At 44.8% G+C, this 21211-nt stretch overlaps 1 protein-coding gene across 4 annotated transcripts in view; it reads left to right on the forward strand.

Moving 5' to 3' along the window:
- LOC139530309 (Krueppel-like factor 8) overlaps window positions 1-21211 on the forward strand; it is a 105044-nt gene that overhangs the window by 9584 nt on the left and 74249 nt on the right. The window contains exon 2 of one of the 4 annotated variants that reach the window (XM_071326593.1): window positions 16218-16297. The exons of the other annotated variants lie outside the window; for them this stretch is intronic. The gene's annotated coding sequence lies outside the window, so the exon portion shown is untranslated. The remainder of the gene's footprint in view (window positions 1-16217; window positions 16298-21211) is intronic. 4 annotated transcript variants of the gene reach the window in all.

The raw sequence follows: 21211 nt of genomic DNA on the forward strand, positions 1-21211 counted from the left end.
CACTTCTGAAACTCGTCAGTCTATTCTTGTCCTGAGAAATTGCCAAGAAACTGAGAATCTCGTACAACACTGTGTACTTCTTCCTTCACAGAACAGCGCAAACTGTCTCTAACCAGAATAGAAAGAGGAGTGGGAGGCCCCGGTGCACAACTGAGCAAGAAGTACATTAGAGTGTCTAGTTTAAGAAACCGACGCCTCACAAGTCCTCAACTGGCAACTTCATTAAATAGTTCCCGCAAAACACGTGTCTCAACGTCAACAGTGAAGAGGCGACTCCGGGATGCTGGCCTTCTAGGCAGAGTTCCTCTGTCCAGTGTCTTTGTTCTGTTTGCCAATATTAATCATTTCAGTTTATTGGCCAGTCTGAGATGCAGCTTTTTCTTTGCAACTCTGCCTAGAAGGCCAGCATCCCGGAGTCGCCTCTTCACTGTTGACGTTGAGACTGGTGTTTTGCGGGTACTATTTAATGAAATTAAAATATATTTAATATTTGAGATTCTTCAAAGTAGCCACCCTTTGTCTTGATGACAGATTTGCACACTCTTGGCATTCTCTCAACCAGCTTCACCTGGAATGCTTTTCCAACAGTCTTGAAGGAGTTCCCACATATGCTGAGCACTTTTGACTGCTTTTCCTTCACTCTGCGGTCCAACTCATCCGAAACCATCTCAAGTAGGTTGAGGTCGGGGGATTGTGGAGGCCAGGTCATCTGATGCAGCACTCCTTCACTCTCCTTCTTGGTCAAATAGCCCTTACACAGCCTGGAGGTGTTTTGGGTCCTGTTGAAAAGCAAATGAAAGTCCCACTAAATAAATCACAGACAGTGGTGGAGTATGATAAAACATTAAAGGGGTTTCCTCTACTACCAGAAGGGCTGCTTCCCAGATGGCACCCTATTCTCTTTATAGGACTACTTTAAAGGGAAAGTTCCCCCCCCAGCCCACCGCATGAACAGCCACTAGGGTTGCACATTTTGGGGAATATTCAGAGGTGGAAGCTTTCCGTGGGAATATATGGGAATTAACGGAAAAATTATAGTCTAGAAACTAAAGCTTTGGTTGTCTTCCTCTCAGGCTTCCATGTCTTCTCCCTGGACCTCCTCAATGTCCACCTCTTGAACATCAGACTCTGAGGCCTCATCTTCACTGTCACTTTCCAACCTTGTTGAGGATGGCTCGTTGTCAGGCTCAAAAAGCCTCAAAATTGCCCGGATGGCCACTAATTCTTCCACCCTTGTATTGGTCAGCCTGTTGCGTGCTTTGGTGTGTGTGTGTGTGTTCCCAAACAAGGACCAGTTGCGCTCTGAGGCAGCTGATGTTGGTGGGATTTGGAGGATGATTGAGGCAACAGGGGAAAGAGCCTCAGATCCACCAGGTGGCTGATGAGATATGTTGGCACGACTGCCATATTGCATCTCCATCCCAAATCCCTTGCTTGTAAGTGCACTTCGCCAGACTGCCAAGAACCTTGCCCTCATCCAGGCCAAGGTGGCGAGACACGGTAGTGATGACACCATAGGCCTTGTTGATCTCTGCACCAGACAGGATGCTCTTGCCAGCATACTTGGGGTCCAACATGTACGCTGCGGTGTGTATGGGCTTCAGGCAGAAGTCTCATGCTTTTGATGTTTTTCAGAACTGCGGTGTACTCTGCTTGTATCAACAGTGAAAGTGGGCAGGGCAGTACGGATTTATTCTCTTACATCTGCAAGCAGAGTCTGGACATCAGACAGGATGGCATTGTCTCCCTCAATCCGTGCAATGGGTACTGCTATAGGTTTCAGGAGTTTCAGGCTGCTTTACCACTCTCTCCCAAAATACATCATCCAGGAGGATCCTCTTGATGGGGCTGTCAATATCGACAGACTGTGATATGGCCATTTCTTGGAGAGACTCCTTCCCTTCCAGGAAACTGTCAAACATGATGACAACACCACCCCAACGGGTTGTTGCTGGGCAGCTTCAATGTGGTGCTTTTATTTTTCTCACTTTGCTGCTATAACTTGATGACCCTTCACATACCTAACAATTTCCTTGGCTCTCTTGTAGAGTGTATCCATTGTTTTCAGTGCCATGATGTCCTTGAGGAGCAGATTCAATGCATGAGCAGCACAGCCAATGGGTGTGATGTGAGGGTAGGACTCCACTTTAGACCAAGCAGCCTTCATGTTTGCAGCATTGTCTGTCACCTGTGCAAATACCTTCTGTGGGCCAAGGTCATTGATGACTGCCTTCAGCTCATCTGCAATGTAGAGACCTGTGTGTCTGTTGTCCCTTGTGTCTGTGCTCTTGTAGAATACTGGTTGAGGGTTGGAGATGATGTAGTTAATTACTCCTTGCCCACGAACATTCGACCACCCATCAGAGATAATTGCAATACAGTCTGCTTTCTCTATGATTTGCTTGACCTTCACTTGAAGTCTGTAAAACTCTGCATCCAGCAAATGAGTAGATAAAGCATGTCTGGTTGGTGGGGTGTATGCTGGGCGAAGAACATTCAGAAATCTCTTCCAATACACATTGCCTGTGAGCATCAGAGGTGAACCAGTTGCATACACAGCTCGAGCAAGACATTCATCAGCATTTCTCTGACTACGTTCCTCCATTGAGTCAAAAAACCTTCTGATTCCAGGAGGACACTGAGCTGTTGCTATCGATACGGTGTCTGATTCATAATTTTCACCTCGAATAGAAGTAGAGGGGGTTGTCAGGGGTTGCTTGTTGTGAGGGCTGAGAGAACTTTATGCACTCGGCCAGATTATTCTGCATCTTTGTTGCATTCTTCACATATGATTTGGCACAGTATTTGCAAATGTACACAGCTTTTCCTTCTACATTAGCTGCAGTGAAATGTCTCCACATTTACAGGCATTTTCCTGTAAAGATTTTTTTTTAAGAATACAATTCCATGTACAGATAAATAGTTACGCAGTTAAATTAAACAACTCCTTTGTAAGATAACTGTTTTAAAATGAAACAAGTATGGAAACAGGTGAATTAACACTCCTCAGTTAGCAGGCTCAAGCGAGCTAAAACCCACATGGTAGCAAAAACTAACTAGCAGAAATTGTTAACAAGTTAGAAATAATTTAAACACACTTTGCTGTAGGCTACTATTTACTAGTTAACAAAAAATCATGCATGTCATATAAAATATATTCACCCCACCCACTATTGTAGTCAAAGCTTACCAGAAAGCATCTAGTCCTTGGCTCAGACAGTGTAGTAGTGTGGGCTCAATAGCATCTCATTCGTGTGCAAGATCTTGAGAATCAGCTGTACATGTGATGGAAGAATGCACTGTGCATGCAGAGGGTTGCAATGCCATTGAATTGGGGATAGTTTAACCAAAATATGCCACAAGACCTAGAATTGCCTTATGTGTATCCCACAAAAAAGGTTCACTGATCTAAAAACAAAACTCCCTAAATTCTATCAGCATATCGATTGTGCTACCAGGGCTGGAAAAACCCTAGATCATTGTTATACTAATTTCCGCGACCCATATAAGGCCCTCCCCCGCCCCCCTTTCGGAAAAGCTGACCACGACTCCATTTTGTTGATTCCAGCCTACAAACAGAAACTCAAACAACAAGCTCCCGCGCTCAGGTCTGTTCAACGCTGGTCCGACCAATCTGAATCCACGCTTCAAGACTGCTTCGATCACGCGGATTGGAATATGTTCCGCATTGCGTCCAACAACAATATTGACGAATATGCTGATTCGGTGAGCGAGTTCATTAGGAAGTGCATTGACGATGTCGTACCCACAGCAACGATTAAAACATTCCCAAACCAGAAACCGTGGATTGACGGCAGCATTCGCGTGAAACTGAAAGCGCGAACCACTGCTTTTAACCAGGGCAAGGTGACCGGAAGCATGACCGAATACAAACAGTGTAGCTATTCTCTCCGCAAGGCAATCAAACAGGCTAAGTCCCAGTACAGAGACAAAATCGAGTCGCAATTCAACAGCTCAGACACAAGAGGTATGTGGCAGGGTCTACAGTCAATCACGGATTACAAAAAGAAAACCAGCCCCGTCGCGGACCAGGATGTCTTGCTCCCAGACAGGCTAAACAACTTTTTTGCCCGCTTTGAGGACAATACAGTGCCACTGACACGGCCCCCTACCAAAACCTGCGGGCTCTCCTTCACTGCAGCCGAGGTGAGTAAAACATTTAAACGTGTTAACCCTCGCAAGGTTGCAGGCCCAGACGGCATTCCCAGCCGCGTCCTCAGAGCATGCGCAGACCAGCTGGCTGGTATGTTTACGGACATATTCAATCAATCCTTATCCCAGTCTGCTGTTCCCACATGCTTCAAGAGGGCCACCATTGTTCCTGTTCCCAAGAAAGCTAAGGTAACTGAGCTAAACGACTACCGCCCCGTAGCACTCACTTCCGTCATCATGAAGTGCTTTGAGAGACTAGTCAAGGACCATATCACCTCCACCCTACCGGACACCCTAGACCCACTCCAATTTGCTTACCGACCCAATAGGTCCACAGACGACGCAATCGCAACCACACTGCACACTGCCCTAACCCATCTGGACAAGAGGAATACCCATGTGAGAATGCTGTTCATCGATTACAGCTCAGCATTTAACACCATAGTACCCTCCAAACTCGTCATCAAGCTCGAGACCCTGGGTCTCGACCCCGCCCTGTGCAACTGGGTCCTGGACTTCCTGACGGGCCGCCCCCAGGTGGTGAGGGTAGGTAACAACATCTCCACCCCGCTGATCCTCAACACTGGGGCCCCACAAGGGTGCGTTCTGAGCCCTCTCCTGTACTCCCTGTTCACCCACGACTGCGTGGCCATGCACGCCTCCAACTCAATCATCAAGTTTGCGGATGACACTACAGTGGTAGGCTTGATTACCAACAACGACGAGACGGCCTACAGGGAGGAGGTGAGGGCCCTCGGAGTGTGGTGTCAGGAAAATAACCTCACACTCAACGTCAACAAAACAAAGGAGATGATTGTGGACTTCAGGAAACAGCAGAGGGAGCACCCCCCTATCCACATCGACGGGTCAGTAGTGGAGAAGGTGGAAAGTTTTAAGTTCCTCGGTGTACACATCACGGACAAACTGAATTGGTCCACCCACACAGACAGCGTTGTGAAGAAGGCGCAGCAGCGCCTCTTCAACCTCAGGAGGCTGAAGAAATTCGGCTTGTCACCAAAAGCACTCACAAACTTCTACAGATGCACAATCGAGAGCATCCTGTCGGGCTGTATCACCGCCTGGTACGGCAACTGCTCCGCCCACAACCGTAAGGCTCTCCAGAGGGTAGTGAGGTCTGCAGAACGCATCACCGGGGGCAAACTACCTGCCCTCCAGGACACCTACACCACCCGATGTCACAGGAAGGCCATAAAGATCATCAAGGACAACAACCACCCAAGCCACTGCCTGTTCACCCCGCTATCATCCAGAAGGCGAGGTCAGTACAGGTGCATCAAAGCAGGGACCGAGAGACTGAAAAACAGCTTCTATCTCAAGGCCATCAGACTGTTAAACAGCCACCACTAACATTTAGCGGCCGCTGCCAACATACTGACTCAACTCCAGCCACTTTAAAAATGGGAATTGATGGAAATTATGTAAAAATGTACCACTAGCCACTTTAAACAATGCCACTTAATATAATGTTTACATACCCTACATTACCCATCTCATATGTATATACTGTACTCTATATCATCTACTGCATCTTGCCATCTTTATGTAATACATGTACCACTAGCCACTTTAAACTATGCCACTTTATGTTTACATACCCTACAGTACTCATCTCATATGTATATACCGTACTCTATACCATCTACTGCATCTTGCCTATGCCGTTCTGTACCACCACTCATTCATATATCTTTATGTACATATTCTTTATCCCTTTACACTTGTGTGTGTGTATAAGGTAGTAGTTGTGGAATTGTTAGGTTAGATTACTTGTTGGTTATTACTGCATTGTCGGAACTAGAAGCACAAGCATTTCGCTACACTCGCATTAACATCTGCTAACCATGTGTATGTGACTAATAAAATTTGATTTGATTTGATTTAAACAAACTTTTTTGATGAATTTAGGCCAAATTCCCGGGCTTAACTTTCCGGAAATATACCGGAAAGTTTCCGACCCTTCGCCACCAATAAGTTATATAAATTGAGTTACTTTCATAGCTTAAGATACGGTTTGTCGAAAACATAAGGGATATTAGGGTTGAGAAGAACAAGTCTTCATCTGTTGCACTGGTTTTTGCATCATGGATTATTTGGACGAATCACTCGCGTGAGTGGCATGTTTGAATTACGGAAGTGGTTTATTTGGCCTGTACAGCCGAGAGGAATTCAGAGGAGAATGTTCTTCACTGGAAGCCTGCTTGGAGGTGGTAAAATGAGGTTATAGGAAGAATAGCTTATTGTGTCTTAATTATGCTCTCTCTCTCTCTCTTTGCTCTCTCTCTCTCTCTCTTGCTCTCTCTCTCTTGCTCTCTCTCTCTTGCTCTCTCGCTCTCGCTCTCTCTCTCGCTTGCTCTCTCTCTCTCTCCCTCTCTCAATTCAATTCAAGGGGCTTTATTGGCATGGGAAACATGTGTTAACATTGCCAAAGCAAGTGAGTAGATAATATACAAAAGTGAAATAAACAATATAAATTAACAGTAAACATTACACATACAGAAGTTTCAAAACAATAAAGACATTACAAATGTCATATTATATATATACAGTGTTGTAACAATGTACAAATGGTTAAAGTACACAAGGGAAAATAAATAAGCATAAATATGGGTTGTATTTACAATGGTGTTTGTTCTTCACTGGTTGCCCTTTTCTTGTGGCAACAGGTCACAAATCTTGCTGCTGTGATGGCACACTGTGGAATTTCACCTAGTAGATATGGGAGTTTATCAAAATTGGATTTGTTTTCGAATTCTTTGTGGATCTGTGTAATCTGAGGGAAATATGTCTCTCTAATATGGTCATACATTGGGCAGGAGGTTAGGAAGTGCAGCTCAGTTTCCACCTCATTTTGTGGGCAGTGAGCACAATCTCTCTCTCTCTTGCTCTCTCTCTCTCTCTCTCCCTCTCTCTCGCTCTCTCTCTCTTGTTCTCTCTCTCTCTCTCTCCCTCTTTCTCTCTCTCTCTCTTGCTCTCTCTCTCTCCCTCTCTCTCTCTCTTGCTCTCTCTCTCTCTCTCTCTCCCTCTCTCTCTCTCTCTTGCTCTCTCTCTCTCTCCCTCTCTCTCTCTCTTGCTCTCTCTCTCTCGCCCTCCTTTGCCCCGAGGGCACTCCTGAAACTCCTATTCCTCTTGTGCAGCATGAGAGTCCAGTAAGAAACAGAGCAGTCCAGTTCTATTTGGGTCTGTGTGGCATGTAGAACTACTGTTCCGTGAATCCGGTGCAGTAGAATGTGTTATATTCTGGGCCTCTGTACAGTATCTGGTTTGTGTGTTATGGGAGTGTATGTGTGGTTCTGGGGGAAAGGAGGGGTGGTGGTCTGGGTTCGGGGATGGAAGCATGCGGGAAGAACAGGCTGGGAACTGGGATGGAGGGAGTCGGGCTGTGTGGTTTAGTTTGGGGATGAGGGCTGGGTGGGATGAGGGCTGGGTAGGATGAGAGAGAGAGAGCTGTTTCCTTATCTCCCTCCGGCTGTTGAAATAGGATTTCACTACTGTACTGTGGTATCCTTTTGAGAGGGTATTCGTTAGTGTGTATGGTGGGCGGATGGCAGGGGGTGGAGTAGGGTGTGTTTGTGTTAATGTGTGTGTGTGGTAGGGGTTTTCCAGATTAGGGCTGATGTGACCCCCTATCATCGCACCACAATCATTAACCAGCGGAATAATCCTGTCCCCCTAGCAACCCCTGCAGCTCTGCCAAACACACGGGCCAAGCTGAAAAGAGACAGGAGGAGTGGAGGGGGTGGGGAGGGTGTGTCTGAATGTGTGCGAGAGAGTGAGAGAGCAAGAGAGAGACTGTGTGTACGCACACGTGCGTACGTGTGTATTGCTGTTGGGAGCTTGATCTAAGCTGCTCAGGGCTCTGTTTGTAGGGCAGAGAGAGGGAGGGAAAGAGAAGGAGGTGAGATGTCAAACATTTGACATGTCTCTGTGACTGTATTGTAAACTTGTTCTTATATTCTAAGACCAACACTGTGGTGTACTTGCTGTATAAGCTCTAGTTGAACTACCACCCAGGTATACATAGGTAATAAATAGCCAAGAGCAGGGCTCCCCTACTGTTGGCCCATGGCAAAAATAGAATCATGTTAAATTGTTGGACATAAAAGACTGTATAAACACCAGCAAATTAGATCCAAGTGATTTTATATTTTGGAAATCTGTTCCAAAGTATTCCCACGCATAATCAGTGTAGATGAAGGGGAGGAGACAGGTTAGTGAAGGATTTTTAAGTCTTGAGACATGGATTGTGTGTGTGTGCTGTTCAGAGAGTGAATGGGCAAGACAAAAAAACTTACTGGGTTGAGTGTGTCAAGAACTGCAACTCTGCTGTGTTTTTCACGCTCAACCGTTTCCTGTGTGTATCAAGAATGGTCCACCACCCAAAGGACATCCAGCCAACTTGACAACTGTGGGAAGCATTGGAGTCAACATGGGCCTGCATCCCTGTGGAACACTTTCGACACCTTGTAGAGTCCATGTCCCGATGAATTGAGGCTGTTCTGAGGACAAAAGGGGGGGGGGATCTCAATATTAGGAAGGTGTCCTTAATGTTTTGTACACTCAGTGTATGTGATTGCATACAAATGTTAGAAAGGTTTGAAATGTATAATGTTTTAGTCAAATGATATCTGTTTTGGTTTCTTGCAGTCAATTTGCAGTCTACAAATAATTTGAAATTACGTTCTGGCCCCATGACCATCCGCTCCAGAAGTGTTGGTCCCATGTTTCATGAGCTGAAATAAAAGATCCCAGAAAATGTCCATACGCATAAAAAGCTTATTTCTCTCAAATTTGGTGCGTAAATGTGTGTACATCCCTGTTAGTGATCATTTCTCCTTTTCAGAGTTAATCCGTCCACCTGACAGGTGTGGCATATCAAGAAGTTGAATAAACAGCATGATCATTACACAGGTTTACCTTGTGCTGGGGACAATTAAAGGTCACTCTAAAATGTGCATTTTTGTCACACAACACAACATGCCACCCGTTGAGCAACTTTGGGATGCTCTGGATCGACGTGTACGACAGCGTGTTCCAGTTCCCGCCAATATCCAGCAACTTCGCACAGCCATTGAACACGAGGCCACAATCAACAGCCTGATCAACTCTATCCGAAGGAGATGTGTCGCACTGCATGAGGCAAATGGTGGTCACACCAGATACTGACTGGTTTTCTGATCCATGACCCTTCTATTCCCAGTCATGTGAAATCCATAGATTAGGTCCGAATGAATATATTTCAATTCACAGATTTCCTTATATGAACTTTTTTTTTAATTTTGACATTTTTACGTATATATTTTTATTCTGTTTATACATAGCTTAGTGAAGCCTAGTAGTAGAAACTACTGTACATGGACACATTCTATCCAGAAGACTTAGCTGAGAACCAGCAGTACCTGGTGTCTGCTGCTCTCTATACAGTCCCTCAACAAAGAGGTGTGTGTAACTGGCGTCTGTCTGTGATGGTCTGTGGCGTATGTTTTCTGAGGTGCATCATGTGTCTCTGTATCTGTGTGCGCGTGTAGTTTTTAATGAGTGTGTGTGTAAATGAATATGTGCCTCGGTTTGTGTGTGAAGAATAATAATAATAATTCACTCAAGACATTTTAGCTTTTCATTGTTTTATTCATTTATAAACATTTTGAAAAACACAATTCCACTTTGGCGTTATGTGGTATATTGTGTGTAGGCCAGTGAACAAAATTCAGTCTAACACAACAAAATGTGTAAAAAGTCAAGGGGTGTGAGTACTTTCTGAAGGCACTGTACATTATCTACACTGTAGATACAGTGTATTCGGAAAGTATTCAGATCCCTTGACCCTTTTCAACATTTTAATACATTCTAGCCGTATTCTAAAATGTATTAAATTGTTTATTGTCCTCATCAATCTACACACAATACCCCATAATGACAAAGCAAAAGCAGGTTTTTAGAAATGTTGCAAATGTAAAAAGAAAAAAAAGGAAATATCTCATTTACATAAGTATTCAGACCCTTTACTCAGTACATTGTTGCACCTTTGGCAGCGATTACAGCCTTGAGTCTTCTTGGGTATGACGCTACAAGCTTGGCACTACAACCTGTATTTGGAGAGTTTCTCCAATTCCTCTCTGCAGATCCTCTCAAGCTCTGTCAGGTTGGATGGGGAGCGTTGCTGCACAGCTATTTTCAGGTTTCTCCAGAGATGTTCGATCAGGTTCTGGCTGTGCCACTCACGGACATTCAGAGACTTGTCCTGAAGCCATTCCTGCGTTGTCTTGGCTGTGTGCTTAGGGTCGTTGTCCTGTTGGAAGGTGAACCTTCGCCCCCAGTCTGAGGTCCTGAGCGCTCTGGAGCAGGTTTTCCTCAATGATCTCTCTGTACTTTTGCTCTGTTCATCTTTGCCTCAATCCTGACTAGTCTCCAAGTCCCTGCCACTGAAAAACATCCCCACAGCATGATGCTGCCACCACCATGCTTCACCGTAACGATGGTGCCAGGTTTCCTCCAGACGTGACTCTTGGCATTCAGGCCAAAGAGTTCAATCTTAGTTTCATCAGACCAGAGACCTCTGGAGCTCTGTCAGTGACCATTGGGTTCTTGGTCACCTCCCTGACCAAGGCCCTTCTCCCCCGATTGCTCAGTTTGGCCGTGCAGCCAGTTCTACGAAGAGTCTTGGTGGTTCCAAACTTCTTCCACTTAAGAATGATGGAGGCCACTGTGTTCTGGGGACCTTCAATTCTGCAGACATTTTTTGGTACCTTTTCCCAGATCTGTGCCTAGACACAATCCTGTCTCTGAGCTCTACGGACAATTCCTTTGACCTCATTGCTTAGTTTTTGCTCTGACATGCACTGTTAACTGTGGGACCTTAAATAGACAGGTGTGTGCCTTTCCAAGTCATGTCAAATCAATTTAATTTACCACAGGTGGACTCCAATCAAGTTCGTAGAAACATCTCAAGGATGATTAATGGAAACAGGATGCACCTGAGCTCATTTTCGAGTCTCTCATAGCAAAGGGTCTGAATACTTACGTTTTTCATTACGGGGTATTGTGTGTAGATTGCTGAGGAAATGTTTTTATTTAATCCATTTTAGAATAAGGCTGTAACATAACAAACTACGTTTACTATTTATAGGTACAGTTGAAGTCGGAAGTTTACATATTAAATCCTAGTAAAAATTCCCTGTCTTAGGTCAGTTAGGATCATCACTTTATTTTAAGAATGTGAAATGTCAGAGTAATAGTAGAGAGAATGATTTATTTCAGCTTTTATTTCTTTCATCACATTCCCAGTGGGTCAGACGTTTACATACCATCAATTATTATTTGGTAGCTTTGCCTTTAAATTGTTTAACTTGGGTCAAACCTTTCGGGTAGCCTTCCACAAGCTTCCCACAATAAGTTGGGTGAATTTTGACCCATTCCTCCTGACAGAGCTGGTGTAAATGAGTCAGGTTTGTAGGCTTCCTTGCTCGCACATGCTTTTTCAGTTCTCGCCCATAAATGTTCTATAGGATTGAGGTCAGGGCTTTGTGATGGCCACTTCAATACCTTGACTTTGTTGCCCTTAAGCCATTTTGCCACAACTTTGGAAGTATGCTTGGGGTCATTGTCCATTTGGAAGACCCATTTGCGACCAAGCTTTAACTTCCTGACTGATGTCTTGAGATGTTGCTTCAATATATCCACATACTTTCCCTGCCTCATGATGCCATCTATTTTGTGAAGTGCACCAGTCCCTCCTGCAGCAAAGCACCCCCACAACATGATGCTGCCACCCTGTGCTTCACGGTTGGGATGGTGTTCTTCGGCTTGCAAGCCTCCCCCTTTTTCCTCCAAACATAACGATGGTCATTATGGCCAAACAGTTCTATTTTTGTTTCATCAGACCAGAGGACATTTCTCCAAAAAGTACGATCTTTGTCCCCATGTGCAGTTGCAAACCGTAGTCTGGCTTTTTTATGGCGGTTTTGGAGCAGTGGCTTCTTCCTTGCTGAGCGGCCTTTCAGGTTATGTCGATTATAGGACTCATTTTACTGTGGATATAGATACTCTTGTACCTGTTTCCTCCAGCATCTTCACAAGGTCCTTTGCTGTTGTTCTGGGATTGATTTTCACCTTTCGCACCAAAGTACATTCATCTCTAGGAGACATAATGCGTCTCCTTCCTGAGCGGTATGACGCCTGCGTGGTCCCATGGTGTTTATACTTGCGTACTATTGTTTGTACAGATGAACGTGGTACCTTCAGGCGTTTGGAAATTGCCCCAAGGATGAACCAGACTTGTGGAGGTTACAATTGTTTTTCTGAGGTCTTGGCTGATTTCTTTAGATTGTCTCATGATGTCAAGCGAAGAGGCACTGAGTTTGAAGGTAGGCCTTGAAATACATCCACAGGTACACCTCTAATTGACTCAAATTATGTCAATTAGCCTATCAGATGCTTCTAAAGCCCTGACATAATTTTCTGGAATTTTCCAAGCTGTTTAAAGGCAGTCAACTTAGTGTATGTACACTTCTGACCCACTGGAATTGTGATACGGTGAATTATAAGTGAAATAATCTGTCTGTAAACAATTATTGGAAAAATGACTTGTGTCATGCACAAAGTAGATGTCCTAACCGACTTGCCAAAACTATAGTTTGTTAACAAGAAATTTGTGGAGTGGTTTAAAAACGAGTTTTAATGACTCCAACCTATGTGTATGTAAACTTCCGACTTCGACTGTATACGTGTTTGGGTAAACTGAACATTTTTGTTTTATTCTATTAACTACTCACAACAAAAAAATTGTAATTTAGAGCATTTATTTGCAGAAAATGACAACTGGTCAAAATAACAAAAAAGATGCAGTGTTGTCAGACATTTACATTTACATTTACATTTAAGTCATTTAGCAGACGCTCTTATCCAGAGCGACTTACAAATTGATGCATTCACCTTATGATATCCAGTGGAACAACCACTTTACAATAGTGCATCTAACTCTTTTAAGGGGGGGGGGTTAGAAGGAGTACTTTATCCTATCCTAGGTATTCCTTAAAGAGGTGGGGTTTCAGGTGTCTCCGGAAGGTGGTGATTGACTCCGCTGACCTGGCGTCGTGAGGGAGTTTGTTCCACCATTGGGGTGCCAGAGCAGCGAACAGTTTTGACTGGGCTGAGCGGGAACTGTACTTCCTCAGAGGTAGGGAGGCGAGCAGGCCAGAGGTGGATGAACGCAGTGCCCTTGTTTGGGTGTAGGGCCTGATCAGAGCCTGAAGGTACGGAGGTGCCGTTCCCCTCACAGCTCCGTAGGCAAGCACCATGGTCTTGTAGCGGATGCGAGCTTCAACTGGAAGCCAGTGGAGAGAGCGGAGGAGCGGGGTGACGTGAGAGAACTTGGGAAAGTTGAACACCAGACGGGCTGCGGCGTTCTGGATGAGTTGTAGGGGTTTAATGGCACAGGCAGGGAGCCCAGCCAACAGCGAGTTGCAGTAATCCAGACGGGAGATGACAAGTGCCTGGATTAGGACCTGCGCCGCTTCCTGCGTGAGGCAGGGTCGTACTCTGCGAATGTTGTAGAGCATGAACCTACAGGAACGGGTCACCGCCTTGATGTTAGTTGAGAACGACAGGGTGTTGTCCAGGATCACGCCAAGGTTCTTAGCACTCTGGGAGGAGGACACAATGGAGTTGTCAACCGTGATGGCGAGATCATGGAACGGGCAGTCCTTCCCCGGGAGGAAGAGCAGCTCCGTCTTGCCGAGGTTCAGACCTCAAACAATGCAAAGAAAATAAGTTCATATTCATTTGTAAACAAGACAATACTCATGTTTTAACTGAGGAACAGTTCAGAAATCAATATTAGGTGGAATAACCCTGATTTTCAATCATAGCTTTCATGCGTCTTGGCATGCCCTCCACCAGTCTTTCACATTGATGTTGGGTGAATTTATGCCACTCCTGGCGTACAAATTCCAGCAGCTCGGCTTTGTTTGATGGCTTGTGACCATCCATCTTCCTCTTGATCACATTCCAGAGGTTTTCAATGGGGTTCAGGTCTGGGGATTGGGCTGGCCATGACAGGGTATTGATCTGGTGGTCCTCCATCCACACCTTGATTGACCTGGCTGTGTGGCATGGAGCATTGTCCTGCTGGGGAAAAAACTATACTCAGAGTTGGGGAACATTGTCAGAGCAGAAGGAAGCAAGTTTTCTTCCAGGACATCCTTGTACGTGGCTTGATTCATGCGTCCTTCACAAAGACAAATCTGCCCGATTCCAGACCCCCAGATCATCACCGATCCTCCACCAAATGTCACAGCGGGTGTGAGACGTGGAGAGGTCTACAAGCCACAGTGTCTCGCACCCACTGTGGAATTTGGTGGAGGATCGGTGATGATCTTGGGGTGCTGAATTTATTTTCTCTGCATTATTCAGGGTCTGACAACACTGCATCTTTTTTTGTTATTTTGACCAGTTGTCATTTTCTGCAAATAAATGCTCTAAATGACCATTTTTTTATTTAGAATTTGGGATAAATGTTGTCAGTAGTTTATAGTGTCATTTTACCCTAACACATACCTATAAATAGTCAAACCAGATAAACTGATAATTTTGCAGTGGTCTCTTAATATTTTCCAGAGCTAGTGACCATTGTCCTGTGACTCTTTGTTTGTCCATAGGGCAAGCACTCTCTCCAAGGTGCAGGGTAGAGTACCAGGTGGTAGCCGGCTAGTAAAAGTTTTCAAGTTGAGGACTTCTGCCCTTCGTGATTGTCTCGCCCATCCCAAGATGTTCAGTACAGCCTGCGCAGACCTTGTGTTTAGCCAAGCCGACAGCAGCTTAGCTACAGCTGGCTAGCCAATCTAGTGGATATTTATGTCAAATCCGTTATGGCAAGATCACAAGAGCCAGTGTCTGGAAGGTGTTTCACAAGACAGTCGTTGTACAGTGCCTTGCTACGAAAGTAACTTGCAACGTAGTTTCAATGTTTTCTCACGTCACCGTGGAAACAATATTAACTACTGCGAGTTGAATGCCCGCAGCGTTCAGTCAGCTCAGCCGTTCCTACAACACAATATTCTATAACCGGCTAGTTTTGTCTCGTCTTTCCTGATGTCCGCTGTCAGGTCTTTCGCGGAGAGACAAATTCCAGAACTACTATCCCTACAGCTCGATCAGTGTTCACCACTGTAGATACATCAACTTAAAGTCGATGGGTGTGTTTGTGTTAGAGACAAATGATTGTGCTGTACATATCACATTAGTGTTCTTCATAAAGACAGCGTGCCTACCCTTTACCTAATACATCAACATCAGTTGTGTGTAGAGTACCACTTCAGTTGTCTAACCAGAGCTAGAATTATATTTCTGTTTCTATGGTATATTTTCCCAAATCTAAGGATTTGGCTGTCTTAACACACTGACATGCACAGGTCTCTGGGTGAGGTTCTGTCTTCAAGTCTCCAGTGGGTGATGAAGTCCCTTCCGTCTATGTAATTATTACAGATTATGGACATGTGCAGTCAGGTGGCAGGAGGGGTGGAGTGCATGACACACTTTCCTGGATATGACCGAGTTTGCCTCATGGGTCCAGAAGGGAGTGTTCAATAACTCCAGGCAGATGTGAGATGCAGGAGAATGGCACTTTTCTCGTACTCATTAGCCTACAGAGTAATATGAGAAGAGTGTAATCGCTGAACTTATGTAGATATTCTAAACAAAGTGTTTTTGATGACGTTCCAGTGTAACAGTTCCATGGAGAATCAACCATCCTTCACATAATACTGTAGAAGCAGTGTTCTGCTAGTATAACAATGTGCAAATATTACACTGGTCTTTCATCTTTTATTGTCACTCACAGCCGATACAGATACTGTCCCTATCAACATTTTGTCTGGTGGTGCTGAGACTACCTTGTCAGTTATTTTTTGGTGTCTCATATCCCCCCATTGATAGTACCATTCGATTCAATAATAACCAAATATTATAAAAAGTAATAGATATGTCTTGTATGATTATTATCGCTGAGTGCAAGGTCTCTCTCCATTCAGAGACATCAGCCTCAAGCCCGTCTGTCAGTCTGGACTCATCACATCATCTTGCAAGTCTCCCAAGTGCTGGATCCTTAAAGGTATCTGTGAACACATACACACATTGTCATTGTTCTTTTACCAATGGCAGTTAGAATAGGTGATATCTGACACGAACATGTACTTTGTTGAAGTTGGAACAGGTCAAACTACCTAATTCTGTTCTCTCCATCGAGGACCGGTGGTGAAGAGGCTGGAGGTGAGATCTTTGCCAGAGCCCCATTGATGGGCATAGCAGCGTAGATCAGCTCCTGGCCTCTCATCAAAGATACTGGACGGTCACACACACACAGAGCACTAATTACATTATCAATGGTGAACACTGATCAGGCTGGTGCCACCAGGCTAGGTTATACCCTGGACATTATATGGTGAACACATTGATCAGGCTGGTGCCACCAGGCTAGGTTATACCCTGGACATTATATGGTGAACACAGTGATCAGGCTGGTGCCACCAGGCTAGGTTATGCCCTGGACATTATATGGTGAACATTGATCAGGCTGGTGCCACCAGGCTAGGTTATGCCCTGGACATTATATGGTGAACATTGATCAGGCTGGTGCCACCAGGCTAGGTCATGCCCTGGACATTCTTTGGTGAACACTGATCAGGCTGGTGCCACCAGGCTAGGTCATGCCCTGGACATTATATGGTGAACATTGATCAGGCTGGTGCCACCAGGCTAGGTCATGCCCTGGACATTCTTTGGTGAACACTGATCAGGCTGGTGCCACCAGGCTAGGTTATGCCCTGGACATTATATGGTGAACATTGATCAGGCTGGTGCCACCAGGCTAGGTCATGCCCTGGACATTCTTTGGTGAACACTGATCAGGCTGGTGCCACCAGGCTAGGTTATACCCTGGACATTACATGTTGAACACACTGATCAGGCTGGTGCCAGGCTAGGTTATGCCCTGGACATTATATGTTGAACACTGATCAGGCTGGTGCCAGGCTTGGTCATACCCTGGACATTACATGTTGAACACTGATCAGGCTGGTGGCACCAGGCTAGGTTATACCCTGGACATTATATGCATCTAATAAGTTGAAAATAAGCAAAAAATGTAGGTCAGTTTACATAAATGATGTGTCACAATTGGCTTATCAAAGTAATGAATTTGTTTACCTTCTGTATTTGATCAAATGATGAGCCTGTGAAAGCTGTCGCCTCTGACAGGTGAAGGTTTCTGGACGGATACTTGCCAACATGTGGCTGACTGTTCCATTCATAGGAATGCTCACAGTGAGGGCATGTCTGCACAATACTGGTGTGGGCCGCCGTGCTGTTCTTCTTTATTCTGCATGTTCCTCTGCAAACTGGGCATCTCCCAAACAACTGCAACAGGCAATCTTATGAGGTGGGGTTGACTAATAGGGCCTGTGTCAGGGTGATATAATAGACAGCCAAGTGGTAAATTGCATTTTGTTCTAAAGAAGGAACAAAGCTTTTTGCTAATGCATGTCACAACCAAAAGGACTCTACTGGTTGTATCGGCTTGGCTAGGAAATTAGCCTACTAGTTTATCAAGCTAGTTTTTAATTTTTTTTTATAAAACTGTTCACATTTCACGTAACACACATTACCTGTAGTTGTTGATGGAGCTGTCTGTGTCATCAGGGCAGTAACTCTTTGTCACTATCAGAGGCCTCGTGATGGCGTGTCCTTCTCATAGGAGTCGAGGGAAACTCTGGCAACAACGGAGGAGGTGTCGCAAGGGTACTTGTATCGCACGAAACACTTTTATTCTATTGCCTGACGAGCAGTAAAAATAGCAAGTGAAAAGTGAATTCATTGACTTTTGGAGGTCGCTAAACCATTGCAATCACATTGCTGGACATGTCATGATACCCATCTTTGCTTCTTCTGGTAGAGGTCCCGGTATCCGTTTCGAGACCAGGGGATCAGTCTGGCACACAACTGTGCACTTTGTCTAACAGAAAAACAGGGTCAAACGGTTGCCATCATCCTTCAATTATAAACATAGCTTGAGAAATAACGTAATCTCGTTACTAATTATGTGCTTTACAGTTGTAGACTGGCTCCATATTGGATACAGGCCGGTGACAGTGTTACGCTATGTAACCAACTGTGACATGTTTTGCTATGGCCCTGGGTTGGTTTTGGTTTTGTTTGTTGCTTGTTAGTACACTGTTGTAGTCAGACATGAGTTAGCTAGTACTACAATAGCTGCATCCAATATTTATTTGTGCCGTGACATGGGTTGCACCCAAGTTTTTGCGGCTGCACTTGAAAAAAGTCCTTGAAATGTTCCAGATTGACTGACCTTCATCTCTTAAAGTAATGATGGACGGTCATTTCTCTTTGCTTATTTGAGCTGTTCTTGTCCTAATATGGACTTGGTCTTTTACCAAATAGGTCTATCTTCTGTATACAACCCCTACCTTGTCACAACACAACTGATTGGCTCAAACCCATTAAGAAGGAAAGAAATCCCACAAATGAACTTTTAACAAGGTACACCTGTTAATTGAAATGCATTCCAGGTGACTACCTCATGAAGCTGGTTGAGAGAATGCTACAAGTGTGCAAAGCTGTCATCAAGGCAAAGGGTGGCTACTTTGAAGAATTTCAAATAAAACATACATTTTGATTTGTTTAACACTTTTTCAGTTACTACATGATTCCATATGTGTTTTTTGATCGTTTTGATGTCTTCACTATTATTCTACAATGTAGAAAATAGTAAAAATAAAGAAAAACCCTTGAATGAGTAGGTGTGTCCAAACTTTTGACTGGTACTGTAAGTATTCAGCCCCTTTGCTATGAGTCTTGAAATTGAGCTCAGGTGCATCCTGTTTCCATTGATCATCCTTGAGATGTTTCTACAACTTGATTGGAGTCCACCTGTGGTAAATTCAATTGATTGGACATGATTTGGAAAGGCACACACCTGTCTATATAAGGTCCCACAGTTGACAGTGCATGTCAGAGCAAAAACCAAGCCATGAGGTTGAAGGAATTTATTCGTAGAGCTCAGAGACAGGACTGTGTCGAGGCACAGATCTGGGGAAGGGTACCACAAAAATTCTGCAGCATTGAAGGTCCCCAAGAACACAGTGGCCTCCATCATTCTTAAATGGAAGAAGTTTGGAACCACCAAGACTCTTCCTAGAGCTGGCTGCCTGGCCAAACTGAGCAATCGGGGGAGAAGGGCCTTGGTCAGGGAGGTGACCAGGAACCCGATGGTCACTCTGAATGAGCGCCAGAGTTCTTCTGTGGGGATGGGAGAACCTTCCAGAAGAACAACCATCTCTGCAGCACTCCACCAAGCAGGCCTTTATGGTAGAGTAGCCAGACAGAAGCCACTCCTCAGTAAAAGGCACATGACAGCCTGAATGGAGTTTGCCAAACGGCACCTAAAGACTCTCAGACCATGAGAAACAAGAATCTCTGGTCTGATGAAACCAAGATTGAACTCTTTGGCCTGAATGCCAAGCGTCACGTCTGGAGGAAACCTGACACTATCCCTACGGTGAAGCATCATTATGGCAGCATCATGCTGTGGTGATGTTTTTCTACGGCAGGGACTGGGAGACTAGTCAGGATCAAGCCAAAGATGAACGGAGCAAAGTACAGAGAGATCTTTGATGAAAACCTTCAGAGCGCTCAGGATCTCAGACTGGGGCGACGGATTCACCTTCCAACAGGACAACGACCCTAATCACACAGCCAAGACAACGCAGGAGTGGCTTCGGGACAATTCTCTGAATGTCCTTGAGTGGCCCAGGCAGAGCCCGGACTTGAACCCGATTGAACATCTGTCAGCGCAGCGGTCTAAGGCACTGCATCTCAGTGCTAGAGGCGTCACTACAGACCCTGGTTCGAATCCAGGCTGTATCACAACCGGCCGTGGTTGGGCGTCCCATAGAGCCGCGCACAATAGGCCCAGCGTTGTCCGGGTTTTGCCGGGGTAGGCCGTCATTGTAAATAAGAATTTGTTCTTAACTGACTTGCCTAGTTAAATAAAGGTTTAATAAATAAAAAAAGATTAAGAATTGTTGACTTTCATAAAGCTGGTAAGGGTTAAAAAAGTATCTCTAAAAGTCTTGATGTTCATCAGTCTACAGTAAACACATTGTCTATAAATGGAGAAAGTTCAGAACTGTTGCTACTCTCCCTAGGAGTGGCGGTCCTGCCAAGATGACTGCAAGAGCACAGTGCAGAATGCTCAATGAGGTTAAGAAGAACCCTAGAGTGTCAGCTGAAGACTTTCAGAAATCTCTGGAACATGCTAACATCTCTGTTTACGAGTCTACGATACGTAAAACACTAAACAGGAATGGTGTTCATGGGAGGACACCACGGAAGAAGCCACTGCTGTCCAAAAAAACATTGCTGCACGTCTGGAGTTCGCAAAATAGAACCTGGATGTTCCACAGCGCTACTGGCAAACTATTCTGTGGACAAATTAAACTAAAGTTGAGTTGTTTGGAAGGAACACACAACACTGTGTGGAGAAGAAAAGGCACAGCACACCAACATCAAAACCTCATCCCAACTGTAAAGTATGATGGAGGGAGCATCATGGTTTGGGGCTGTTTTGCTGCCTCAGGGCCTGGACAGATTGCTATCATCGACGGAAAAATTAATTCCCAAGTTTATCAAGACATTTTGCAGGAGAATGTAAGGCTATCTGTCCGCCAATTGAAGCTCAACAGAAGTTGGGTGCTGTAACAGGACAACGACCCAAAACACAGTAGTAAATCAACAACAGAATGGCTTCAACAGAAGAAAAATGCGCCCAGTCAGAGTCCTGACCTCAACTTGATTTTGAAATGCTGTGGCATGACCTCGAGCGGTTCACACCAGACATCTTAAGAATATTGCTGAACTGAAACTATTTTGTAAAGATGAACGGTCCAAAATTCCTCCTGACCGTTGTGCAGGTCTGATCCGCAACTACAGAAAACGTTTGATTGAGGTT

The sequence above is a fragment of the Salvelinus alpinus genome, chromosome 9 (assembly GCF_045679555.1).
Source record: "Salvelinus alpinus chromosome 9, SLU_Salpinus.1, whole genome shotgun sequence".
Lineage (NCBI taxonomy): Eukaryota > Metazoa > Chordata > Actinopteri > Salmoniformes > Salmonidae > Salvelinus > Salvelinus alpinus.